The sequence below is a fragment of the Aythya marila genome (genome assembly GCF_965140915.1).
Source record: "Aythya marila genome assembly, chromosome: 11".
Classification (NCBI taxonomy): Eukaryota; Metazoa; Chordata; class Aves; order Anseriformes; family Anatidae; genus Aythya; species Aythya marila.
In genome coordinates, this window is record NC_139052.1 from 10,324,447 (window position 1) to 10,351,892 (window position 27,446).

Below are 27,446 nucleotides of genomic sequence, written 5' to 3' on the forward strand. Positions count from 1 at the left end.
CCGACTGCTGCAGGCTGCTCGATTTCCTCGCTCTGACTTTGGTTTGTAAGCAGGGCCTCAGCACAGCACCGAAACAACTACACGTGTGTAGTGTTTTAACAGTGAGGTCCCCGATGTTCCTGACCGTGACACAAACCTGCTGCGTGGGGAAGAGGGCTGAAGCTCGTTTTCTTCGCCCTGGGACATGCACCGACTCGGCACACGATGCTGCCACAGAGCAGAAGGCAGGTGGGAGTGATGTGAACTGGTGAGGCACCAACTGATCCCGCTCTTGTCAGGCAGCCAGACGGATTGAGTGTTCCAGCTTGGCTGCGGCCATGAAACCCACTCTCAATTGTGTGTATCAGGCCCTTCCAGCCCCTGCTGGCGTTGATACCGGTGCTTTTTAGGGCTGGTGGGGAACAGGCCAGTGGGCTGCCCCCTTGGATCCTGCGTGCAGCAGCAGAAGACAAATGTGTTATAAAAATAACCAGCGTAATGCACGTAGGTACTGCGTTTGGTGTGCAATGGGCTGCTGTTAGATATTTCTGCTACGTGAAACTAAAGTAGTTAGGTCCTAACTAAACATGCAAGGAATGTTTTATTATTTTTATGATTTATGATTTTTTTTCTCCTGTTACAGCTACTTTGATTATTGCCTTTATTAATGTTCAGGAAAAAAACAACTATGGGTTTCTCTGTCGGGTGTGAATCTTCTCTGCCGCTGTCTCACCTTGAATCACATCTGGTGTACCGCAACGTGACCTTGAGTCTGTTCCCTCTCTGGATGCGTGTTTAGAGTCCCTGCTTATATCCATCAAATGCTGATCATCTGACAGCCTCTACACTGTTTTTAATAAAAATTCTCAAGACTGTATTACTTGTAAAGAATGACCTTTCAGAAGGTACACGATCCCAGATATGCTGTGTTGTCCAGTGGTGGCTGAGCGTTAATGGGAGCGGAGCGTCTAATCCATGCAGATATCTTTGAAAAACCCAAACTCTTAAGGAAAAAGAAATAAAAAAAAAGACCAACAATGCACATTATGAATGTTTTTGATAGACAGCCAAGCATTCTTTTATTGTGTTCCACATCTTCATGTTGGTTTTGTTTAGAGTGATGAACTTAAAACAGTTAAAATATTTACTTTAGAAGACTTCCGTAAGCCTACTGTTTTTTCTTCCGTTACATAAGTACATAGACTGAAGTACAGTTCTTAAAAACATTGACGTTTTCACTTTTGTAAGGCTTGTCTGAGGTAAAGAACTGTTACGTTGGTTTGTGCTTGTTGGGTGTGTAGGACAACCTCTCCTGGAAGGAATTAGGCAATGATTTAATTGTGGAGGAATGTGGTCCCATTAGGTGCAAAAAAAAAAAAATTAAAAAAAATTGAAGGCAATAAATCATTAGAAATTTAGCACTTGATTGAAACGACGTTAAGCAACTTTTTAGGGTTTCGGAATTAGTGCTGTTGGAAGAGCGGGGTTGTGTTTGTAAATAATCCTTCTGGGGGTTTCTTTGACAAACCAAGTGCCGGAGAGCTGTGTAGGAGGCCGCTCCCCGCACCTTCGGGCTGCGTTCAGCCTCCATTTGCCAATCATTCAGCAAGCAGTGGATAATTTCATGGGTTTTGTTGCTGCTGTCGGTGGCAAGGACAGCTGAACAACTCCTGTTTGAAGAGGGATTTTGGCGGGTGTCATCTAAAAGCAGGATCATTGTTTCTTCCGTTTCTTTTCATCAGAGAGTAAAGATACTGCCAGCTGAGAGGGCCAGGGTGTGCAGGAATTCGGAGGAGGATGCAGCAGACAGGCAGCTTGTTTTGGGTTTGGGCCATCTCACTTGTAGAGCAAGGTGAGACATCTCAGTGAGCAAAAAGGGCACGTGTGACGTGCTTATCCTCCCACGTTCCATGGGAAGACTGTTTGAGAGGTAATCCGTGCGGGCAGGCGTTTGGGCTTCACGTCAGGAGAGCAGACTGTTCGCCGTGGTCATTGCCTCAGATAATCTTATCCTGAGACACTTCACCGTGCCTGGAAGGTAAGCACGGGGGTCAGGAGACAATGCAGGGCAGAGGCTGGGGTAGATTTGCTTGCGGCAGATAAATCCCTGAGGAGAGGTTTGTGCTGTGGGGGGTTTCTGATGGTTGCAGCTGGATTCGGGACATTGCTGCAGACAGACCCAGAGGTGGTTCAAATAGGTAGAAGTGAGGGAGGTTTGTCGTTTTTGAGGGGGAACGTGGGCTTTCCTTGCCAGCTGAAGAAGGTGGGAAGCTGTGTGTGAGGTCGTTGCTGTTTAGGAATGTAACGCCAGTGAGGAATCTTAAGAGTCTCACTAAATCATGAACGGAATTAACTACCCAAAAGCAACCAAGGAGTCTGCAGGTATGATTTTCTAAACAAAAAATTGCTTTTCCTGCTGACTGCATACCCTTGTCTTGTTCTCCTCTAAATAGGTGATTGTCAAATTCATCATGACTTGTCAAAGCACAGGATCCATTTCAAGGCTGATGCCGTAGTTATGCTTCTCCTAGTACATCTCTGTGATCTCACTGTTCTATGCAGAGATTTGATTAAGGAATTTATTAACCTTGAGCTGTAATATTTCTTCCTGCAGGACTGAAATCATACCTCTAAGCAGTAAATTACCAAGAGGGATTACTTACCAGCAATTGCCCATCACTTGCCCCTACCACTCTGTAGAAGTGTCGTGGATTCATGTGCATTGTTTCATGCTCAAATCCCTTTTTAATTACAGAACAGGAACGGCGAGCCTGCTTCCAAAAGTATTGTTTCTGAGTTCAGTTTTACTATATGTTCTGTTCCTATCCCTCTCCCTCCATTTATTTGATTTAAATGCTTTTCCAGTGCTGCTGCTATTCAGCTGTGATAAACAATACAATAAACACAGGGGAAAATAAATAAAGCACCTCCAGTGAATGGGGGAAGAATAATGAAATACAGAAGAAGCTGAGCACCGAATAACATGCCTGGTTTGGGGTATTGAGAATTCATCATCACACCTAAAAGTCTTTGCTGGAAAGAAAGATGATCTGAAAACTAGAACAGGGAAAGACATATTCCTATATTTTTCTTGTATTTTTTTTCTTCCTGAAAGAAGATCTGAGCATCACCTGTAGTGTTGCAGGGCCACTTGGCTTTTGAGTTTTTATATATTTTAAGGTTTCCTCCTCTGGTTTACCTCTCATCAGTCCTGCTGTCCTATTTTCATGCAAGCCCTCACGCTGCTTTCATTTTTGGTTTGTTCAGGAGCCTGTGAAACTTGAGGATTAAAGCTGACTGAAGAGTTTTATGCAATTGTTGTTGTTTGAAGAATGGCCCCGGTGTGAGCTCTCTGGTGCTGAATATGGACGCTTTTCAATTACACAGAAAGCTCATTTAAACCTCAATTTAGAAGTAGCTCGGTGTCTGAGACTTGGTATGAAGATTGCACTCTTGTCTCTTGCACTGTGTTTTTTTAGGAAAAGTGAAATCCTTGAAAGAATATCATCTTTCAAGCAAAAAACAAACAAACAAACAAAAAAGCACCTTTTTGAAATTAAACGCCAACCTGTAGACGTGGATTGCAAGTGTTTTGGGTGCAGTTTTTCTGTGTGCCACATGCTTTGTAAGTTAACTCTACTTGAGCATGGACTGAAAGCGAGATTTTGGAGGACTTTGGTCTGGAATGACTTTCTCTTCTTGTGTTTAGGTTTTCTGGGAGCATTAATCTACATACTTTTGTTTCAGGTATGCTGTTAAGGGGGTGGAGGGGACAAGTATTCAAAAAACTTGAACAATTTTCCTTAGGTGAAGGATCATTACAGGTTTAGATCCTGCTGTTATTAGTGAGACTCCTGTCAGCTACCATTTAACTTTCTGCATGTCAAAATTCCTGCTTGTGATATGCTCTCCTGCCTCTTGATGTGACCTTTTCTAAGAGTCCTTGAGCTTTTTAAGGTCTGGAGACTTGAAGTGTCTGTTGAACTCTGCAGGATGAGCAAGGAAAGTGACTATTTCAGTTAAGTTGCACAAACATTTCCATTGTAAAAAGTTATTTTTGGCTGCGCAGGGTTGTCGGAGCTGATTTTAAGATGGGGCTGAGCAGACGCTTTCAGCTAAGGAAGAGTTTTCTTTTCCTTCTCCTTCCATCCCCATTTATCTCCTGAATTCATTTGTAGTCTAGGCTGTACTGGGCCATTTTAGGGTAAGATATGAGATTGGAAGCTTTGTGGATCTAGATTATAAATTTAAAACCACAGGGACTTCTGAAGCAGGAGAGAGACAAAGGTGAGAAAATTCCCACTTGAGATGGGAGTAATCCTTACTTAAAAGCATGTCGTGTTTGATCTGAGGGAAAACTAGATGGGTTACGACTCTTACCCTATGTGAACATTGAACTGTGACTTATAATTAAAAAGTTTTTTTGTGGCGCGGGGCAAGCCAGAGTCTGGGCAGCATGGGGCATTTTCCACTGGCAGTCCTTTAGGATTTCGCTGCATGTAATCTTCATGTTTCAGAGCTAAAAACCTCATTTTGGAGTAAGAGAGGACTGTGTGGCAATTACGGAAGCATGCATATTTGTGTGCTTTAGGGAGCTATAGCTCTGAAAGGCTGGAATAATATTTAGCTAAGTGCTGCAGATGAATTTGAAGACGAGAACTTCAGTCTCAGCTGTGATTAGGTAGTAAGTACATGGTAATGTGTGTTCATCTTCCAAAAGGCAAAGGCTTCTGGTTCTGAGCTCCGTGAGGCTAAAAGCTTTGTGGGGCAGTCTGTCTGCAGAATTACAGTAAAAATTGGAGTTGCTAAGGCAAACGTGAAAACTGAGCAGCAAGTTAGCTCTTCACTGCACCCAGTATCGTCCCCATTTGAGCCCAGGCGTCAGGGCAGTTGTTAATTTTGGAATTTTGTGATCTTCCTGCAGGTACCAGGAGCTGCTCAATGCTTGGGGAAGAAGCAGGTGAGCTCGACACTTCGCTTCTCCTCAAGCATGGGGTTCCCGGCTGCTTCCACCTGAGCTGGAGGGAAACAAAGCTCAAAATCCTCTCATTTAGCTGAGATTTGTTGGTTAGGCTGTAGTGTTATCCTTACACGGATGCAAAGACGAAGATGGAAAGAACCACGGGGTGATGGAGGGTGCTGAGCTCTGGGCTTCTCCTCGAGCCCCCTGCGTTTTGCTGGTGCTGCATCTGCCGGGGCACAGCGCCTCTGCCAACTGGGGCCCAAACTGGCTTTTCTGCCCAGGTACCTGAAAATAAACAAAACTTTGGTCACCTGGCAGGAATCATAGCCAACTGTAGAGGCAAGTAGGAAAATAAGACTTTTTTTTTTTTCCTTTTGCATGTCCCTTCCTCATTCTCTACGTGCCGTCTAATTTCTCAAGCAAATAAGGTGTGGGTCCTTCTGGTGCCTTACTCGACGTGTAGCTGAGTTGTTCTCTAAGTTTTCTGCGTGTTAAAATATGCAGCAGTGCAAGTCGTATGTACGTGAATTCAGTGCTGGCTATTGTGTATTTGTATCAGTTATGCTCATGTTGTTCTGAAGTATCCCCATCAGATTAATGTTGCAGGTGAAAATTTCGCTTGGGTTAGCTGCCTCGTATACTTCACCGTGCCTGAAAATGATGGAGACGCGTTTGCTCTTGCTGTCTTTTTTTTTCTTCTTTTTCAATTTTGTTTCTGTCCTGAAGCAGTTAATGCAGAGAGATGTTGATTTGGGCAAACAATACGAGCCAGTTGCTGTGGTCTGCAGGGTGTGGCTGCGAAAGGTCTTGTTGCTGGTTCTGTTTGCTAGGCTGAGCTGGAAAGGGCTAATTATAGAGACAAACTGGGGAAGGAAGAGAACAGGGTCAATTAGAGCATCCAGCACAGCTTCCTTTAAATTAGTAGTTGGGCTGAAGAGATAAAAACAATAAAGAAGCATGGAGTGAGATTTCAACTGCTCTGGTGCGGAGTCCTGCCAGCAGCTACAGCAGATGATGTTTTGCAATTTTGGTTTGGTTTGTAAGTAAAGAACGTGTTGAATGAGTAGTTGTGTTACTGAATTGCCAGATTGCTTTGAGACTGAAAAGATGTTACCACTGCTTTTCCTTTAATAGGCTTCCCAACGGCAACCGGTCGTGACCGTGGTTTGAATGAAGCGAGGGAATGCCATGCCCCCAGCATATGAGTAATGTGGACTTGTGTGAAGAAGGAATTGTCTTCTGCACTCAAGATGCTGTATTTTAATTTAGGAAAAAAAAAAAAGAAAAGACTAAACCATACATCTATGTAAATGTGAAATGGATCAATTTGGGGCATGTTTTATCCCCAGTTTGAGAGCATACCGGGGCTTGGCTTGTCTTTCTTGAGGTTGTCTTTAGGGTTTAGAAGCTTTTTTCCTGGATTTATGTGTGAACTAACTCTGATTAGAGGAAATGGTATTTAAAGAGGTGATGCCGAAGCAGTATGAGCTTTTGGCTCGTAGTTGCACAGGTGTGGAAAGTAATAAACTCCTGTGCTGTCTGGAATTCATACAAGCCAGTAAAGAAAACCTTCTGTTGCACTCTTACCAGATGACATTTAGTCCTTTAACACACCCTTGTCTCAGTTTTTCTCCTTTTAGGAAAAAAAAAAAAAAAAAAAGCACCGATTGGCACACCCTCCCCACTTCTGCGGTGTATTTTTGCTTTTCTTTGGCTGGTTTGACCATCCTGCAGCGTGCAATTACTCAGAATTACTGTGCAGGAACGAATATGGTGGAGCAGGGAGGAAAAGCGGGGAGAAAATGCAAAGTTCTGTTCATGCTTTTCCATCCAGATTGTCAAGTTCCTTCTGCCGGTGCCGTGACTCATCCCAGGCTTCCTCGCTGGAGGCGACTTCTGGCAGCGCATCAAAGCAGAAGCCCATGCTTTTAGACCGTAGTTGAACCAGGACTTTCCTTGAGCGAAGGCTGTTTTGCTTGTCCTGGAACCTTTCATGTGCAGGAGACTGCAGGATGCGCCCATCTCTCAGGGAAATTCATGGTGAAGTCGGGTAATTCAGGTCGAGAAGGGTTTCTTCTTGCTGCTTTGAGCAAGGCACCTGCTTGTCTGGAGGGTCTTGCCCACCCCTCCCAGATCTGTGATACCATCGAAGAGCAGAGCTGGTTTTCCTCTTTATTTCTTGTTTTTGTAGAGTTCATATTTAGGGTTTGAGCTCAATTTCCAGGCTTAGTATGTCAGCTAAAAAATTTCATTACTAGGAAGGGAATTTTTCTTTTTCCTGAAGGTACAGGTAGAGATGCGCTCTGCTTGGAGCTATGATGCCAGCTGAGTATCCTGCCCTCCTCTCTCTCATTATAGTTAAAACCAAGATTGCTGTAAGCCTTCAAAATGGCTTTTTTTTTTTTTTTTTTCATAAGCTTATTTATTCTGAGCAAGATGGCTCGGGAGCATGAGCAGTTCCACCTGGAGGAATTTGGGATGGTGTCACTGGCAGGGAAAAGACAGGCCTGGATCCAGGAGAGGATGTCAGTCTGCAGCTTGAAGGATGTGCAGCAAAGATTTTGGAAGAAGGTTTGTTTTGGAATTTAGGGCTGCCTTGTGGAAAGCATGGGGCTTTTGGGGAATATATTGCCAGTTACTTACTTGATACAAGCACCTTCTCATTATGGGGCCTACTTCAGTTCTTAGAGATTTTTTTAACTGAACTGTACTCTTAATGTTTTGAGTGATTCTTTGATGTTTTACAGTATTATATGGTATTTGTAGACTGTTTTTTACTTACTACGTAGCCTGTGTGCCCCAGTTACAACCCAGCATCTCTTAGAGAAGAAAAGCTGGTACCTGCTGCGAACAGCTTCATCACACCCACAGGGCAGCGTAACAGCATGCAAAGGCTCCGGGTAGGTGTGGGCACAGCCCTAACTGGGGGATTTCTTTTCTGTAGGTGTCACGCAAAGAAGGGAAATGCTGGAGAGAAAGTGAGAAGGATGTGTAAATACTTAGAGGCTGCTTCTCTCAAACGCGCAAGGGAAGGCTCTTGGAAAACCATGAAAGTGGCTGTTGTCTTTTTCTTAATGGGTTGGAAATGGAGATTGGCATCCTGAGTTGGCATAGGAGCCAGCCTCTCGATAGGGATCTTAAGTTACACACAAGGTAGAGCCTTAAAGGTGCAGATAAAAATGTAAAATGAATTCAGTAAGAATGCATTAGGGTGCAGGAAAAGAGTGGTGTGGTCATAGAGAAAAAATAAATTATTTTTGCAGCAACTTTCTGTTAGGTTGAGACAGGGTTAGAGGGAAGCTGCTCTGCCAGCTGAGGTTAGTGCCTGTGATGAGAGTTTTACAAGTGTGGATGAAAGTGAAAAATCTTCATCTTCGCTTTTTTTTTTTGTGCTAAGGGAAAAGGACAAAAACAGATAGATGTGGTTTTAAATACTGGCATCGTGAAGTGGTATCAGAGCTCCAAAACCTGGTCTGTGCCATTCTTACTTAGTAGTGAGACCTTTTTTTCCTGTCTCTATTAGATTAGCCCCCTCAGTTTTTATTTTGAAAGCGACATTTTAATGGTGGGATTGTTCTGGTCTCTCTTCTGCTGCCACATTGCACACACATTTCTTTCCTTCGCCCACATCTTAATTGTTTCCTCTGTGTGACAAAGTCCACAGGCCAGAGCTGCTTGGGAGGGGTGTGTTTTTTTTTTTATCACTTACTTACCCTGCATCTGACGTTGGGCAATCCCTGGAGTTTTGTAAGTATTATAGCAGCCTTCCAGGTATATTTAAGCACTTTTTCATCCTTTTTTTCAGATGGTGTTTGTGTCGGTCTGTGCGTTCCCTTCTCCGTTTGTGTGCTATGTTTTGGGACAATCAGGGCATTTTACATCCAACTCTTCTGCGAAGTCATCAAAGCTTCAGGTTTTATTTAGGCTTGTTTCCTGCAGAGAGCAACACGCGATTGGCAGCGACAGCACCAAGTTTCTTTTCCACGTGCCTCTAATCTGTCAGCAAAACTGTTGAGAAGTGTTTGAACAAGTGGGATTTCACTGCATTGCAGGTCTTAAACTGCATTATTTTTACACTGTTAGTACAGAATACAGGATAAGCTTTGGGGTATTTGAAAGTCTGCAGTGGTTGAAGCATGTGCTTTCCTGGGAGCAGAGTCAAGTGAAGGACTGGAGATGTGAATTATTCCTGTGGCTTAACCTGTGGTTCTGCTGCTAGTCAGTTTTTCAAGTATTCATTTAGGTGAGAGCATTTAATAGCAATGTGTAAGGATTTGTGAGATGCTCAGGGTAGCTGACAACCAAGGTAGCTCTACTTCTGTCTCTGAGATTTTTGCATGGTCCCCTTTAGAAAGGAACACTTTAAAACTGTACCCAAGCCTGCAAAGTGGCTTTCAGTAGGTATGTGCGCTGAAGAAGATAATTCTCACTACTTTGCTAGGTCTGTGTTAATGATTTGAATAAATGAGGGTCTTACTTAATTTTGCATGACTCTAGGTTTTTGTTCAGGCTCAGCACTATGATTGATAGACTTTTTTTCCTCCCACAATATGCTCATCCCAGTCAAAATGTTATAACCAGCTTTAGTTTTCTCCGTTTCCTATGATTCTGAGTTAACCCTCTTTTCAGGAAATTAGTGGCTTCCTGTAGACTATTTGTAGTTGCTGCTGGCCGAGAAGAGTGAGGTGATGTCTATGCAATGAAATATGATAAAGTGTTTGGGAGGATTAGCTCTTTCCTTTTCTAGGATTAGCATGATACAGCCGGGCACGATAGCGGTCTGAGAAGGATGCCGTGTGATTTCTGCTCCTGTTGGAGCGCAGCTGCCTGCGGCCGGAGGAGGAGCAGGGCTCTCCGTACCCTCCGGCTGATCGCCTTCCTCCTCGCACTGCTGCAGCTTGCTTTTGGATTCTGAGGATGAGCCAAAACTAAGAGTTTTTGTTCCGTTGTTTTATTGGCTTCTTTAATTAGTTTGGAGGTACCGGGGTGTTGGTGTTTTTTTTTTTTTTGTGGTGTAGGAAAACAAAGCCAAAACAAAACCTGCTGAGAATTACTCTTGCTTAGGGAACTGTCAGCGGAGACAGAGAGACTGTGGTGCCGATTCTTGGCTGCTGCAGAGTCCCCGTTGGTGCCACTTCTCACCCTGGGAACTCGTGCTGAGGCTTCTCCTTCCTGCTCTGCGTTCAGCCGCACGCTCTGGACAGGAAGCAGCGAAGGCTGAGCGAGTCTCAGGGCGCTCACGTTTAATACATTTGTGCAAGAATAGGAGAGTTGGGATTAAGGGCAGGCTGCAGCTTCGTCTCGGAGGGAAAATGCCTGTTTTCAGCGCTTTGCCAAAAGCAGAAGACTTCTAAGACTGTGGCGTTGAGGCTTGACCTACTTGTAGCTGCTTGGACATCTGTGCGAGGAGGTGAGGATGAAACAAAGCATTGTAGCTTCTTAATAGCAGAAACATGACACACGAATAACGTGCATGGCTTGGCAGCGTTTCAGAGGAAGTCTGAGTAGACGTGTCTTACCGGAGGCACAGGAATCACTGGGGGTGGCATTCAGGTTGTTCCTAGTGGTTGGACTGTCCGCCCTGTTCTGCTGTGCCCTTTTCCTGCTCTTTGGAGGCATTGTTGAGGGGAAAATTCACAGTAGTGGCACTCATGCTTATCTTATTTACCGTTGTTCAAAGAATATCTGATGCTATTGTCTGCTCCTTCATACGTGAAATCTAATCTCTGCTTCAATTAGCCTTGGTAATAAGGCTCCTGCTTGATAAGCGAGTAGACAAATATTAGCGCATTACCACCAAAGTCTTTATCCTTTGCCGAGATACAGTGGTTGAGCTTGAACACAGGTTATTTATGCACAGAGAACAAACTTATCTGGGTTCCCGAATTACCCCTCTTGCAAAGCGAGCATTCCTGCCCCTGAACAAAGCCGGATTCGGCTAGATGGATGCTTCCAGCCCCTTCCCTGTCACACAAGTAAAATATTTTTCCCACTTTTCCACGTGTGCAATATTTCTGGTGCTGCCTACGGCGTGCACGCAGAAAAATGCATAAAGAATCCAGTGTTTGTGGGCAGCTCTGCACCAGGCTGGGCTTTCCAGCAACGCATCTGAAATATGCGCAGCTCGTTCACGCGGCGCCTCCGCAGCCCAGTGACCTGGTGAGGAGGAGGATGGCGGGGGCCAGCAGCAGATTGTTGCCGTTGCAAATAAAACCACTCGTCTGCCCCACAGCCCTGTCCCGAGCCCAGATGTCCCAGAGGTTGGGCAGTGGGAGCAGAGCAAGTGATTTGAGCTGTGCAGAGCCTCGAAGCTTCAAGGAGATAGCACCAGAGCGCTGCTGGTGGCAATGGGGATCTCTGGATGTTCTTTAGTAAGGGGAAGAGGGAGAGAAAATTGCTTCCAGAGGTGATCCTGCAGCTGATGGGAGAGATCTACTGAGGGAGCATGTGGATGGAAGTGGCAGGTGTCACGGACAGATGAGGTTTCTTGTTCTTATGCAAAATTCATGTCCAGGCTTTATGGTGCAGGGTGATCTTTTCTAAAATAACACTGAGACAGCCCTTGGAAGGCTCCCCCCCTTTGCAAAACAACCCAACCCACTAAATGGTGTTTGCTTGTTTTTTTTTTTTTTTTTTTTTTTTTAACATATTTCTTTGTAAAAATAGCTAACCTTTTCCATTTTATATTCTCCTCATTCCTGCTATAAATGTCCTAGTGCCATCATTTGGTGCCTTTAACATCTAACTCAATCGTTCTTTCCACTGGCTGGGAAAGCACTGCCGGTGCTTCAGTTTGCTCTGGCTGTGTTGCAGCACAAAGGAGCCTCCGTGACCTCCAGGAGGTGAGGGAGTACTGAAGTTGATACTGCAGACCCCATGGTTGGTGAAATCACTAACCAGCTCAGCATACTGGAGACGGTTGCATGATATACAAAGCTGTCATCATCAATTCAGGTAATTTGAGAGGAAGCACTTCAAAATTCCTTTTGTGTGCATCAACAATTCCGTGTTAATTTTGAAAGCTTCTTTGCATCAGGGTCTTTGCTTGGTTTTCCTCTCACTTGTGCTCCTGAGGATGTTTGCCCACAGAACTGGTAGGGTTGCAGCTGCCTAACATCTTCTTGTTGCTCTCGGGTGAGTTGTCTTCTGCTTGTATTGTCCACCTTAAAATTAAATTGATAGAGGAGTTGGAAACTGCCTTCTTCATGCGCCCGGGGCAGGAAGAAGAAAGGCAAGCTGATGCATGCTTTCCTTCGGAAATTTCCCTGGATCTGTCTGGTTGCTCTGTAGGCACCGGGAGAAGCCTCTCTCAGACAAACTGGGTGTCTGGTGGCAGGTGTGATGGGCCTCCCACTGGCTTGTTGGAGGGAGCCAGCCCTCCTCCACCTGGTGTCCCACTGAGGACACTTTCAGCCAGGTGTTTGTACTCTTAGTGCATGAAATATTTTAAAAAAATAAAACTTGACATCTCCTTAAAGCTCAGCTTGGGAATACCTAGAGACCTTCCCAGCCTCCAGCCTCTAATGACTGGTTCCCCGGTGAGCCCACTAGTTTTGTGTTCCCCATTTCGGAAAGCGATGGTCTCATGAGAGTGGGAATGAGAGTGGTGGAGGATGTCACCTCCTCTGCAGGAACGTGCTGTGCCTGTGGATGTCCTTGGCTTCTTCCAGTGCCTCTCATCTACTTCAGTGCAAAAGCAGCTGGTCTAACTTTTCCAAGTGAAGGCTGACACGTTTTTCCCCCAAACACACCAAGAAACAAACAAAGCCTGGCAAACCAGTAAGGGTAGACCTGAAAGGAGATGTCATCCATTAAATACTTGCATGGAGGGCTGCGACTAGGATCTGCTGGGGTCCAGATTATTCAGCAGGACTGTAAAAATAAATTAAAAGCATATTTTTCATGAGTGCTTGTCGAAGAAGCCTTTTTGATTTATGTTCCTGGATCTTTTACATGTATGCATCTGAGATGAAAACCAGCATGGCTAAATGATGAGGTTCAGGTTGATATGAGCCAAACAGATGCACTTCAGAAAAAAATGAAACTTCAATCTTAAATTTACTTAGCTCATTTCCTAGTGTCATTACATTATCCTGATGATGAATGTTCTTCAGTTGTGTGATCCTACACTGAATATATTTTTAAACATTTCTTCACGCTTCCTTCTGTTGATCTCATCACATAGCAAAGTTAATAGATTTAAGGCAGTTTCATTTCCATACCATATGTTCTCTAAGACATTTTGGACGGATAATGATAATGCTTATACATTTTATTTTATCACACGATACCAGAATGTACTCTGTTTTTCAGGTAACAGAGGTAGGAGGTCTTCAGAGAAGCTATGAGTGAGATGCTTTGTTTTTTCCCCTGAGTGGTACTGTCTCCCATTCTCTTTCAGAGCAGTCAGGAAGGATGGCACTTGGGATGCGAGGACTTCTTTAACCCACTAGCCCATCAATGTGACCTTGATGAATGACTTCTAAACCTTAATTTATGTAACGTTGATTATTGCAAAAGGAGGAGTTCATGCAGCAGCTGTAAGTGTCACAGTGCGTTTAAAGGTCCAGGACCATAGCAAGGAGAGGGAAAAGCAGCATTCCCTGTGGCACTGGATTTCCTTTGGCTCAGGCTGGAAAAAGGGGCTTTGCTTCAGATTTATTGGAGAAGAGTGTTTGGGGCTGCACGCTACATTGTTTGTAAAAGATTCCAGGAATGGCTTTTTAAATTGCCATAGTTAACTGTAAACGTAAATCACAAAATTGAATTGTGTACTCTGGGAAAGCACGATCTCATTTGGGAAGGATGTGATTTCTCCTATCTAAGAAACTGTGATCGGTGCCTGAAGAATAAGCTGAGCTGCAATTACAAGCTGCAGCTGATGCTTCACTAACACACCAAATTTTGCTAAATCACCTGAGTAAGGTACTGAAGCTGACAAATTTAACATCATCTGGAGGGTACTAAATACTTTCTTTCTTTAAACATGTGCAGTAGTTTAAGTGGTTTTGTGCTAGAGGTGAATAAGTTGTTCTTAGACTCAAGAAGTTCATTTGTAAATTTGATTATTTGGTAACATAGGTTGGGAAACTTCATCACATGTACTTCATTAGTGCTTTTTTCGTTTTGTAGATAACAGTATCCTTAAATATAAATGCTAATCTTTGTGGTCTTAGTAGAGGAGAAATCCTGAAGCACTCTGAAAATATGTTTGCTAATAATTAGTGTTAGAAAATAAATTTGAAATTGTCTAATTAAAGAAAATAGTGTTCTGTTACTGAGAGTAACTTTACTCCATGAAATCCATTGACATATTTTAGGTTATTGAAGCTGAAACCTCTAATCAGAAGATAACAGGATTGTGACTGGGATCCAAGTGTTGTCCCCTCCTTTTCTGGTTCTTAAAGGATGGTCAGATAGTTTTTGTATTTTTTTAGGGAGAAAAGCATTTTGTGTTGCTTTGCTGGCTGTGTTTGGGTGAATTAACTATCATTGTCCAAGAGGCTGAAAGATGTTCCTAACAGAAACTGGGTTTGATGTTACCAAAGGTGATGAGGGGGACTTTGAAAAAGGGACATGAAATTGGTTAGGAGTGTAAAACTGCAAAATTCCTTTAGTAGTAGTGGTTTGGAAGATGGAGATGTAGGTGGTGCTTCCCTGTCAAAAACCTGAGACCTTGGGATGAGTTTTGATGAGGGGGATCTGCAAAACAGCAGCTTATGGAGTAGAAGGATGAATAAGGCAATAAAATTTTCAGTAATTTTACGTATCTGAAGGAGCAGTTGGCAAAGTAGTGGGAGAAATGGGCAAATGTAGCAGAAGCTGAAAGGACAAGGACAATAAAATGTCCCAGAGTCTGAGACCTGGGAGTGTTGTCAGCTTCGTGCAGCTTACTAGTATTTTATTGCTGTCTAAGCTCTTTAAATCCTTATTTCTGGTCTCGCATTTCATTCCATCACAACAAAAGCCGACCTCAGTTTCAGACAACCATGTTTAAAAATAGGCAACAAAAAGCCCTCTGCCTTCATTCTTTTAAAAACTTGTGGTCTGTCAAACCTGATTACCCTTTAAAAGTTAGGGTTAATGATGCTGCTTTTAGTCAAACTGAAGATGAGTTTCACTGCAGGCTTGATTGGAAAGGATCAAGGAGAGCGGAAAATCGATGAGACTCGAGTCAGAGGCTGTTTCTGCTGAAGTCAATTAGAATAACCAAGAACACAACAAATGGTTTTCCGTGCATGTGGCAGATGCCAAATACTAACAGCTAAAAACCACTGATGCCCTTAAATGGGTGTGAAACTTCTGATATTAGTTTCTGCCTGCGACTGAGGTATTGGTAACAACAATAATAAGCTGCTTAAAATGCTTTTTCTCTAGAAAGTGACTTTTGGGCCGAGTCCAAGCATGGAAAACTTCATCAGTTTGGTCAGGTAAAATCAAGGCTGCATTGTGAGTGGGAAATGCCCGACTGCTGCTGCCTGACCTCAGCCTCCTGCAGCTCCTGAGCCCTCCGAAATGGCAAGAGCAGCGTGTATCGCCTTTCAGAAAAGTCAGCGAAATCTCAGATTTCTGATCTGAATCTTGGGCTGTGATTCCTGTGCATGCAGCAGAGGTGGAGGTGGTGTATCAGGGACAGCATTTTACGGAGGGGAGTGAAAAAGCTCTTTAAAGCTTATTGCCAATGAACAGATAGAAAGACAATATGAGAAGTTCTTCTTATCTTTCAAATAATACAGCCTGCGTGTAAAGCGGTGATGGTGAAGAAATAGCGAGATCTATTTCAGTCCTCTGAACAATGCGAGTTAATTAGTGGCAACTTGGCTTTCACTTGTCCATTTTCTGCCAGTGCATTTACGGTAACAGAAAATGGATGCCTCTTGATATTCCTGTCGCGTTTTATTGATGCGATGAACTACGATGAGTCCTAAAAACCTTGCTGTGAGATCAGCCAGCGCGCCTCACGATTTCCTTGCTGAGAGCATTTCCAAATCTGCAGGAGGAGCGACAACACACCTGTACTCGCTTCCAACACACGTTTGGAGGGTCCGTGAGGGCAGCAGCTTGTCTTGGGAGCTGGCTGTGCATCTGGCAAGCGCCGTGTCTCTGCGTGTCTGATGAGAGCTGAGAGGCAGCATCTGCTCCGTGCCTGACCCGTTACCGCCGTAGCAAAAGCCTGCAGGAGGAAGGCTGGCTTGTTGTGTGTTATGGCCCCGGGCAGCTGCCTGTTGTGGTGAGCGCTGCTGTCCTAATGTTTCTAATTCTGCCAGTGAAATGGAGTGCAAGTAATTGGGGGAGAAAAAAAAATGATAGGTTAAATCTTCTGATTTTTATTTTATTGCTGGGTCTCCCCTCCATCCCTCCTCCCCGTTTCATAATGAACTTGCCTTGCCTCCAGCCAGAAAATTGAACTAATGTTGTTTACTTGTCTTTTTAAATACTTGTTATTGGATTTCACTGACCTCTTTCTCTGATGGAGAGTCCTGCTGGCTTCGTGCCAGCTGAATACTTTGGCGTAACCTGGAAGCGTTCGGTTAACATGGGTTATGTTAAATTCTCAGCACCCTCTCCCCTAACTTCTGCTTGCAGCGCGTGAAGCTTTTAGGTACTGCCGATGTAATTGGGTGGATGAGTATTGTGAAATGAATCTTGTGAGTATGGAAAATGTATCAAAAATATATGCAGTATGCACACACAAAGCTGAAAATACTTCAGCTAAAAATTTTACATGTTGAACGTAAGTTTGTACATGTGGACGTTTGGTATCCCTGAGTTAGGGCAACGCTTTGAAAAATGTGGTCTGCTCATGGAAATGATCTGTAGGGTTTGGATTGAATTTAGGTTCCCTTACAGGAACAGAGACAGAGGTGGTCATTCCAGGGACCTTGCTTCATTATAGAGCCCTTCTCTTAGGAAATGTAGAGATAGAAGACAAGTTTGATAAATCATTTCAAACTTACGTAAGTCACCTGGTTGCTCTCTAATTTAGAAGTCCTAATAATTGGAAAAATAAACATAAAGGAGTGTGCAATCAGTTGTTAATTCTGCATTTAACAAAAATGCAATAGTTGTTCTTACTGGTGGTTTCTTTATACTAGCAAAGAAAGCATCTCAAAGATACTGCTACTGTTCTTTCCAAAAAAAAAGAGATTAAAGACCCCTGTGTCCTGCAGCTCTTTGAGGGATGTCTGTATCTCATCTTCCATGTCTGTGGCACTGATAGTTTTTGGCACTGGTGCATGGAAGGGGCTGAGATAGCTGTGGGATTTGTGGCGAAGAGGCCTCTGCTTCCCCTGTAAGGGGGAAAAGAGAAATCGGGAGAGACAGATTGCCTGTGATGGAAAGTAGGAGGGGAAAGGGAGGGCACAGGGCAGCTGAAGGAGCGAGCATTAAGGTGAAAACCAGAGAAATGCAAGAAGGCTCTGCAAAGTTCAACAAAAGTGTTTCTAGTGGGCTCCTAACATGTTGGTAGAGACGGATGGTGAGGTTTTCTTAGATGCCTGCCTGTGTGGGCTCCTCCGAGACGTTCAGACTGACTTCCCCTGGGAGTAACCCCATAAAAGCAACTGAAGGTAGCACTCACGGAATAATGAGAAGAATCACCTCTGAAACGTTCCAGACCAAAATACCCTTGGGGAGGCTTTAAGATTTATAGCAGATCTTAAAGAAAATGAATATGTGAGGTGGGAGATTTTTCTCATATTGCATTTGGCACCCCTCAAAGCAGCAGCAAGCAGTTTGGGGATAAATGTGATTATCCACCGCCTGCAATTAGGGCAAATGCCATTGCTGAAGCAGCTTTGGGAGCCGCTGGGTGGTAAATGCCTGAACAGATGTCGAAGAAGCACTTCTGCAGGCCTCGCTTAACAGCTCCTCTTCCTCCCCGAGATATTTCTGCTCAGGATGTGGAATCATCTTTGAGGTTGGGGTACTCTTCTGTTGCAATCTCGTCTAATTTCTCAAGGCATTGGGGGATGCTTGACCTTTAGCAGTGCCGGCTGCCTGAGCTGTGTGCTCCCTGCCTGTTTGTTTTAATGCTCCCTTTCTGAGGACGGACCGGGTCAGAATTTTGTGTTTCTGGCCGTGTGAATTTGTTCTGTTACTTGAGGGGGTGAGGTGGGGGGGAAAGGCCTGTCTTCTGCTATGGCTTTTAGTATTGCTCTATTCTAATGAGAAATTGTGCCTGGAAAAAAGTGGGATGCTTACCTCCCACCTCCCTCGTGCCTTCTTATTCTGCGTGCAAAGTAGCCTTTCTGAGCACGGGGCTGCCTTGTGGAAGTTTCAGGCCGTCCGGCTGGGAGACAAAAAAGCAAATAGCTTGTGCTGGTTCCAGTTGAATATGCTCCCTTCAATTTGTGCTTACTGAAGCGTGGAAATCATTCCGCTGCCGATCTTGTGAATGTTGCTAGTTGTTGTTGCTTGATCTCCAGAGAAACCTCTCCAACCATCAGATGAGACAGGCTTGTTGTTTTCTGCAATGAGGCTCAGGCTGTTACCTCAGTCAGCCGTATTGGACCAATTCTGTGATTTGATTTTATTTTTCCAGAACTTAGAATTGTACTTTTGAACTTTATTTACTCCAGATGGGTCCGGAGTTCAGGATGCATTCTTCCTTATCCTTCTCAGCAATGTACCATTAGCAAAAGGCGTATGAAGGCCAATGAAACCCAAAGGGCTTGTATAGTAAAATCTGTGCTTATGATGGCTGTGCGCTGTGTTGCGGCTGCTGCTGTAAATACTTGATCATTTTCATTGTAAAGAGCAGTAAAGATGATTTCTGGTGCGTTGCTTTCTCATTATGTGAGCCTTTTCTGCAGGCTTGGGGTTGTTGTGTTCATAAGGATGCTGCTGTCTGTTAAGAATCCACATTTCCCAAATGCAGAGAGCTTTGGCTTTTTTGTTTTGATTTAAGATCAGGAGGGAACGCACTCGGTATAATAGGTGTTTGTCGGCTTCTGATCATGAGGCTGACTTCTGTTTTCGTTTTCCCAACCAGCTTTCACTGTCTCTGGTGCACTTAGCTTGCCATGCCGCAATCCGAGTGAGTTAATCTGCTGTCTGACGGCATTACAGAAGATAGGGGCTTGGAGCAAGGCATCTTTCTCATGCATTAGTGTGTCAGATCCATTTTTCAAAACACAGCTTGACTTCCCCATCTCTCTTTGCTCTTTGTGCATGTACATAGACGAGCAGTGGAGATGAAAACTTTCTCAACTCGCCTTGTATATTAGAAGAATCACCAATTCCCCCAAATATTCCCTTCTTACAAGCTACCCAGTTGTTGCCTTCTCTATTAAAATTGTTGGCAGTGCTGCCAGGATGGCATCCAATTTGCTTCCGCCTTCCGAAGAAATGCACAGCTCGTTTCACATACACCATGAAAAATTAAAACAGCCGCTGATTGCAGTTCCGTGTCCTCTCGTGGGAGCTGCCCTCTCGCTCCTGCAGCTGCAGAACCCAGAAACAAGCGGGGAAATTTAGGAAACACAAAACTCATGTAGGAAACCTTGCCCCTGTTGGGGCTTAGTGGGCAAAAAACTTGCTGCCATGCAGAGTCGAGTTGGAAGTGGTAATTGGGGTAACCTCAGCAAATGCTGAGTGGTATTTGGAACAAGCTATCCCTTCAGTTTTAAAGTAGTGATTGAAACGGTGGATTTGAAATATTTTTGCAAAAGGCAGGTGGTATACATTATTAAATACTTGCATGTCTCCCCCCTCCCTTTTTTTTTTTTTTTTTTTTTTAACTTCTCCTTTAGATATTAATGTTTTCCAAGAAATCAAAGCCTGTGTTGTCAGATATCTGATAATGACTATTTTTAGTGAAGCTGTCATCTATAATTCAAGGTATTTTCAGTTCTTCCTGGACTGCAATAAAGCTTTGTTTTCAGTTTCATGTCCTACTGCATTCAGAGTACTCATCTTCACGTTTTAAAGACACGCTGGTGTTGTGGCACTTAGCTGACAATTTAATTTTGAGTTTGATTATATTGTTTTGTGGTTAATTTAAATGCAACAACCTATTTGTGCCCTTGTAAATTATCATAATCTGTGGGATGAGTATTTTTTTTTTTTTTTTTTTTTTACATACGGCCTTTACAGGAAAAAGACTTATTTTTTTCATAAACTAGTTGCTGGAAGCCTTGTTTAAAATATGATTCACCCTTCTTGTTTGTTTTTAAGGTAACCGAGCAGATCTGGCAGTACAGTTTTAATATTCCTTTTCCTCTCATGTCTGATAACGCGTTCAGAAATGTGCCAAGACTTTTTCTTTGCTGTTCTGGAGAGCACGGAGGCTGAAGTCGCTCCAGACCATGCATGGGCTCGCAGTATGTGGGTGATGGGATGGGGTACCTGCCGCTTAAGTGGAGCTTTTGCTCCTTTCTGCCTCCAGCAAGAGGCTCTGCACTGGTTTTGTAGGATGCTGTTGGAGTGTGCTCCATTTATCAGGTTGGAAGCTCCGCTGTGTCTGCAGTTTCTGACGTCCTCAGTCCTTCTCAGGCTTCCAGCTTTCGGCGATGGTGAGAAAGGGGAGGGAGAGAAACTGGCCTCTGCCTCGCCATGCCTTGTCTGATGTCCCTTTGCTTAAAGTGTGCTCTGCTTGGCTAAGAGATTCAGAACAAACAGCTTTCTGGTCAACTTCTAGGAGGGGAAAATAATCCGTGGCTTCTAATTTAGTAAGTTGTGGTTTTTTCTCCCCATATAAACTAATTAAGTAGCTGTGAAGCTTATCGTGTTGGAAGGAACCCTGCTGACCCTCTGAAAACAATTGTTCCGGTTGAGGCAGATCTCTGCGAGCAACCAAAGCAGTTGAACTAACGTGCTGCCTTGTACTAAAAAGAGCAATGGAACAAATGTTTCTCTTGCTTCTGTCCGTAGAGTTTTGATTGCTGAAACTCTTGGTTAAGGTTGGTCTTGGTAATGTTAAGAAACAGTGAATTGCAGGAGGAACCTGAAGGTGAAGGAGGAGAAGCTTGAAGGCTGCAGGATGAGTTAGCTTGTCCAGAGCATGCCCGAAGGGGTGCTGTGAAATTCCTACCTGGAGAATGCACTTGCTAGGGGCTTCCCCATGGCTGGACACTACTGAATCCACCATGGAAAGGGAAACCTCGCTCCACAAGTGCCTTGGCTCGTAGCACCCCGTGCTTAGCACACGATGGTCCAGGATTATTATGTTCCTGGGTTCAAGTCCTCTATGGTACAGTGTTTAGAGGATCTGTACATTATTTTCCCCTTAGCTGATGGTGCTGTAGCTGCTGGCTTGTGGTGCACAAGGCTGTTTGGGCTGCTGAACTCTGAGATGGGCGTGTTAGGGTGACGCATGGTGTCGTCTCTCACTTAATGCAAACCTTAGTTCCAGCCAGGAGCAGCTGCTTTTTTTTTTCTGGCGAGGCTGCAGTCATTGCTGCTGAGGGCTGGCTTTCATTTACTGCAGAGGAGATTATTCTCTTTTGGGAAATGATTTCATCGGCGGATTGAAAACGGGAAGGTGAAGCAAGCAGAAGTGGCAAACAGGAAGGCAAAACCCATACGCGCTTTGCAGCGAGGCGAGGGTTGCCTTCATTCATAACATTATGGAAATGACATTTGAGGATTTGGAGGATTTTGAAAGACCCTGGGTGGATGGTGTCCAAGCCTTGCTGATTCGTATTTCCGAAGTGAGAGTTGCAACAAGAGAAACCACTGCTTGGAAATGACATTGCAAGAGAGTTCAAACTGAACTGTAGTGTCACTTAAGGGATAGGAGACAAATGGAACAGAAAAAGTTTTTGTTGGAGAATTGGCTATTTGAACTGCAGTTTGTTAAAAGGTATGTTGTACTTAAAATGTAGCTTTTTTTTTTTTTTTTTTTTTTTTTTTTTTTTTTTAAGTATTTGGCTTAAGGCCAGTGAGAGTTGGCTTTTATCATTCATTTTAATCTCGGAGTATGTATTTTCAGGATGTATCCTATCAGTAGGAGAGCTGGAAATGTCTTTCTGGCGGAAGAGGAAGCTCAGGTTTTTATGTATTGATGGGTCTCCGGGAATAGGTGGGTAATAACTTTTTGTGCAATGTAATAAAATTGACTTGGGAACACTGGAATATTATATTTGAATATGACAGATAGCCAAAAAGAGTTTTCAGTGAGAAGGTTGTAAAACCCTTCCTTTTCCCCTGTCGGTTGTATCTGTAGTCCTTGAGGAAGGAGAGACCAGCAGTTGTGAAGCTGCAGCTCCTCCCAGCACTGCTGCACGTGAATTTGACTTTGCAGCCTGATTGTGTAAACCTCTGCCAGATAACATCAGCGCTCCTGAAACCTTTGGGGAGAAAAAAACAACACCCTGAAATCATCATGAGATTATTTGACTCACTACTCAAAAATGGTGCGGTGACATTGCGTTACGCAAATCGCTGACTTCACTTAACTTCTGACATTTTCTAATGCAGCGATGCAGTGATGCCTGGGCACTAGTGTCGTGCAGTCGTGTGAGATGTATTGCTTCTGCATAGGCAGGGATCAGCTTTGCCCAATTCCTGCTTCAGGCCTGTTTGTTCTGGACCAAGGGTGCTGCCTCCCCTGCTGAGGTTGCATCCTTCAGCACGCTTTCCAGGCAGCTGTAGCCATGTTTCTCCTAACACCAGTGCCTGCAGGGCTGGATTAGAAGGTGCAGGATACATTCGTTTCCCTGGGCTTTGCTCTTGAAGCTCTAGAGCTCTGTAGGATAGAAGTGTCTTGTCCTTAACACCTCTGTAATCCCTGATCTCTGAAATAGGTGTTCTCTCTGTCTGTTTTGGGGGTGGTGGGATGTCCTTAGCGGGAACTCCTGTGACACTTGGCAGTCTCTCTCTGCTCTACCACTCTATCTTTTATTTTCAGCAGGTTCCCTGAGATTTTTATTGTAAACACTGGGTGTTTTTTTTTTTCTTTTTTCTTTTTTTTTTTTTCAGGCTTGATACATGAAATTTTAGCTGCAAACAGAAATATAAGTAACTACAGATGTGCTTCATGCACTGACTCGAAGATGCTATGTCCATTCAGAGTTTTTCAGCAAATATTTCTGGCATCTCTGATGGCTGCGTTGAAGGCACAGCATTGGCATGCCTCCTTTGATTTTATTCCTTATTTTTTCTTGGCTGTGCTTCTTTCTGGCCCCTGTGGTCCTGGATTATCACCCATCCATCACAGGCTGGGTTTTCTGGTTCTAAAGACCAGAGTCACTCTGTTTGCTCATTTGTGACCACAGTCTAATTTCTATTAGAAACACAAACCATAGTATTATGTAGGTAACATTATATGTGTAAGGGCCAACTTTCAGAAGCTAGGAAACACCAAAGAAAAAGGAGTTTCTGCAGAAATGCTGATGGATGCTGGGTGATCATGCTGCTTCTAGCTGCTTTTATTAGGGTTTTTCCCCCTGCCTCCCCTCCCCCCCCCAAAAAAAAAAAAAAAGGCAACGTACGCCTCTGCTTCAGCTGCTGTGACTCAAGTTGGTATCTCAAGAAAGAGGAACAGCTGGGGCCGTCTGTGTTGGGTTTTGTTTGCACCGCTCCTTTTGCTTCCCAGCATCACGCAGAAAGCGTGTGACGGAAGAAGGGATGGAAGGCACTTCTCCCATTCAGTTGTCTGAATCATAAGACCACAGTTTGCCTTCCTGTAGTCCCTTTTTTCTGTTTTACAGCATGCCTTCTTCTGTGCCTACTGTAGCTTCTCCGGCGAGCGAGGCAGGAACCCTGCAGACAAGAGCTCCATTCACGGTGTGGCCGTGATTAATTCCTTGAACACTGATTCATTCTCTGCACAGAAGGTGCTTTGACCTTAAGGGGAAGAGTAAGTGATTGTGATATTATTCATGCCTTAATTCAGTTCCTCGTTTGTAACGGTCTCTAGGAGTGATTTGCTTTGCAACAGTTTTTTCCTGTGGTTTTTTTAGGTGTGTGTATCTAGATACCTTTCCTTTTCATTTTGTCTTGGAGAAAAGTTGGCTCTAATCTGACAGATTTCCACACGAGACATCAACAAGATGATTAATGGGTACTGGTGTCCTAGCCCTGCTTCCAGCTGCTAGGAGGGGAACTGTTGAGCAGTGTTTGTAGCTCTTGGAGCACAGGGGAACAGCAAAACCTCAATGCAGGGTAATTCCAGGTTCTGGAAGGGGGAATCATCTGCAGATTTACTCTGTGTATCCACGGGCCTCTTAAATAGGTGTCAGTCTCTTTCTTTAGGATGAAATCGACAAGATGCTGATGCCATTGCTGAAAGTGATGAATAAAAATATAAAAACACAGGAAAAAATAAGCCTGAGATGGCTTTTCTCAACTTTCAAGTCAATGAAAAAGCCAGCGAGCTTAGGAACAGCTCACAAAGTGTTTGCAACCTGTTTTAGGTTATATTTAGTGTGGGCAACTGCAAACCTTTGGGAAATATTTACATGGTTTTAGCTGAGTGTTCACAAATCCTTTCATATTCTGGGAATCTTCCTTGGGGCAGAGTGCACATCTCTGACCCCAAAGGCATGGCAGTGGTGGGTGACCCCTGCTTGTGGAAATACTTCCACCTTCTTCCCCCTACCAGAGGGATGGAGGTTGACACCTGCCAAATGCGGTTTCTCCTTTTCTCATGACAATAACAGCCAAAAAAAAAAACTTCTGGGGTTTACAAGTCTGCCTTGGATTGCAGGCTTCAAGAGAATTGTTTGTGTTTGCTGTGATGCAAGAGGTGAAGGGACACTGGGTTTGTTAGGTGTCATTGGCAGTCATGTATCAGTTCTTGCTTGACACCTGACAGTCCAAATAAGCTACTCTGAAACTTATCTGAGAGAGCTTTTCTCTGAATATGGAGAATCCTGGAGGGCTGAGTTCTTTGCTTTCCAAGTTTCTCATGCTTTCTGAAGAGCTTGATTTGACCTGTGATTGCAGACTGGCACAACAACGCTTACAAGTCTCACTTTTCCTGCATTTGTTTTAATTCCTTTGGTGGTTGTAACTCTTTCTGGATGTAACTCTTCTTACGGAGGTCTTGCAGACAGCTTTACTGCAAGGCACCCCCCTTTGCTCCTCTTGTTGTCCCTGCACCAATACCTGGGCACAGAAATGCTAGTTTTAGGTAGCATGTGCACTGTGAGGTTCTTAGAGAGTTTCACTGAAGTCATTGACTAAGCTACCATGGGATGTTTCTTTTCCATCACGGAAAGAAGAAAATAGGGTGAGTGAGGAAGAGAGGGACCATAAAAAGGAGAGGATTAGCAGGTTGCCAAATGAACGGGTTTGTAAAACTGCACACAATAACTGTGTTCAGGATGACTGAAACCATCAAGACTGTGTGTGACTGATGCACATTTTTGTTTGTAAATGAAGGGAGCTCTCTGCCCTTATTTTCCTCCTTGTGCAAAGAGAAGGTTGGCATCTAGATGGGCTTTTCCTGCCTTTCTGGATGCTGTAGTTTTCTGGTGGCATTGTCACAGTCGTTTTGGTCTGGTAACAGCTCCGTGGCAGGGGTTGCTCTGCCTGTGTTTCAGGCAGGCGGCAGCCCTGGGCCATTTGCTGCTGCCTAAGAAAACTTCAGAGAGCTCTCAGGCCAGTGCGTTCAGGTTAAATGGTGAAGTATGTTTAAATTGGCTGTTTTGGATTTTTAAGTTATCTATTTCAGGAATTTCGGCGGCACGCGGTATGCGTTTTGACGTACCAGCGGAGGGGTGAACCCAGTCTGTCTTGAGCAACCTGGGCCATTGCAGTCGTCTGAGGATTAGGAAGGGGGAGAAAGTTTTGCTATTTTTGTAGTCACTCGTCTGGGTTATGTGATGCTACAATACAGCAAAGTGAACTTTGCTTCCAGAGTTGCTCTTTCAGCAGTCTCAACACTGACACTACCTTTTTTTTTTCTCATTCAGTATTTGGCAAACCCTGGCCATGATTTCAAGCTATAGCTGTCTCAAATTATTTATGGCGGGTACTGATGCTTCCCCTAGACAGTTTATTTTGGCTTTTTGCTGCATGTTTCTTACGCTGTCCCTGAAAAGGGAAATACTGAGGTTTGTCTTTCTGAGCAGAAAAGCAGGAAACAGCACAACCAAAAGCTTCCATTCATGCACTTTGTGGTAAACACTTTACCACAGAGGCCCCAGACCCCTTTTCTCCCTGCTTTTTACCTATCTGTCACCATAAAATTTGCAGTGTTTCCTTGTGCCTGCTCATAGACAGCGAGCAGTGTGCTCTGGAGTATCCTGCTCGCAGTGTACTGCCCTGGCTTGGTTTGTTGCAGTGGCTTTGTCCCTGTTGGTCTAAACACTGTTCCCTTCCTTCCGAAGGTAATCGAACCATTGCAGTTCATTTGATATCTCTTAAGAGAATAACACTTGCTTGAAAATGCATCTCCCAATACAAAAACACTCGCTATATACAGTCATATATGTTTCCTTTAAGACAGTGCGTTTACTACCAGTGTTAAAGTACCATAAGCTATGGTCAACTAGTGAAAGATTGCCTATAGTGTGGATTTATACACCACATGCAAGATCGGTGTATGCACAAAGCCTAGTTGACCACCAGAATTTTAGTATACTTTTCCTGTCAACCTGTTCAGCATGTCATCAGATCTTTGTTCAGATTTTTATATGGGATTCTGTGTTTTAGGACCTGCTTTGTTAGGTGGGAGGGCATAAGGCTTAGTTTGCAGCCTTGCATTTGTACACAGGTCATGCTTTTTATGTTGCAAGTAGATTTATGTTGCAGCAAAGTGAGCAAAATCAGTGTGCAGGGTCAATTTGAGTAAGTCTTCATTCAAATACAGAAAATGTAAACAAATACAGAAAATATTAAGATGAAAGCATATCGGTTAAAATGCCATAAATTTCCAAACCCTTCCTTTCACAGCAATGCTTAATCTGAACGTTTTGGCCAAAGACTTTTGCATTTATTTGTCGTGCATCCTCCAGCTGTCAGTCTCTGCAGCATCAGCATCCTTCATCCTTGCTAAAGCCAGTTCTGCGATAATGAAGCAGTTGAAAGACAGCTCAGTGGTGAAGTCAGGTATTCCTAAAATCTGCCACTGATTGGGTTTGGAGACAGGCATCCTGTTTTAGTAAGATAATAGCTTTTTGTAAGTGGCCTGCCTATTAGATGTGTCGTAATCTTTGATCCACTCTCGTGTAAGTGCAAATGCACGGCAACACTCGATGTCCGTAATTAAAGCAGTGCGTAGGGCAGGTGGTCAGGGATTGCAGAGCGCCTCTTCTTGGTTGTACTTACCATGACCATATTTAAAGTATTTGCATCTGAACACAAAAACAGTGTTTAGTTAGGAAAAAAAGCTGATTATGATAGTCTGCTAGAGCACCTTTCACAAAGACAGCCCCTCTCCCGATACCTGCTAATTACCATTTACTTGTGTTTCAGTGCAGTGTTTTCTCCGACATGGTTTTAAAACTTGCTGTCTGCTTGAGGCACATTTGATGTTGAGCAGAGCCAGGCTTTTGCACCTCAGCGGTTGGGAGACCACAAGCAATTACCTTCGTTAACGTCTCTTTGACCTGAC

The 27,446-nt window shown here is 43.9% G+C and overlaps 1 protein-coding gene across 11 annotated transcripts in view; it reads left to right on the forward strand.

Annotated features, from left to right (window-relative positions):
• Window positions 1-27,446, forward strand: part of MYO9A (myosin IXA) — a 193,809-nt gene that overhangs the window by 11,636 nt on the left and 154,727 nt on the right. The window contains exon 1 of one of the 11 annotated variants that reach the window (XM_082769070.1): window positions 23,721-23,744. The exons of the other annotated variants lie outside the window; for them this stretch is intronic. The gene's annotated coding sequence lies outside the window, so the exon portion shown is untranslated. Of the gene's footprint in view, window positions 1-23,720; window positions 23,745-27,446 lie in introns of those variants that run through there. 11 annotated transcript variants of the gene reach the window in all.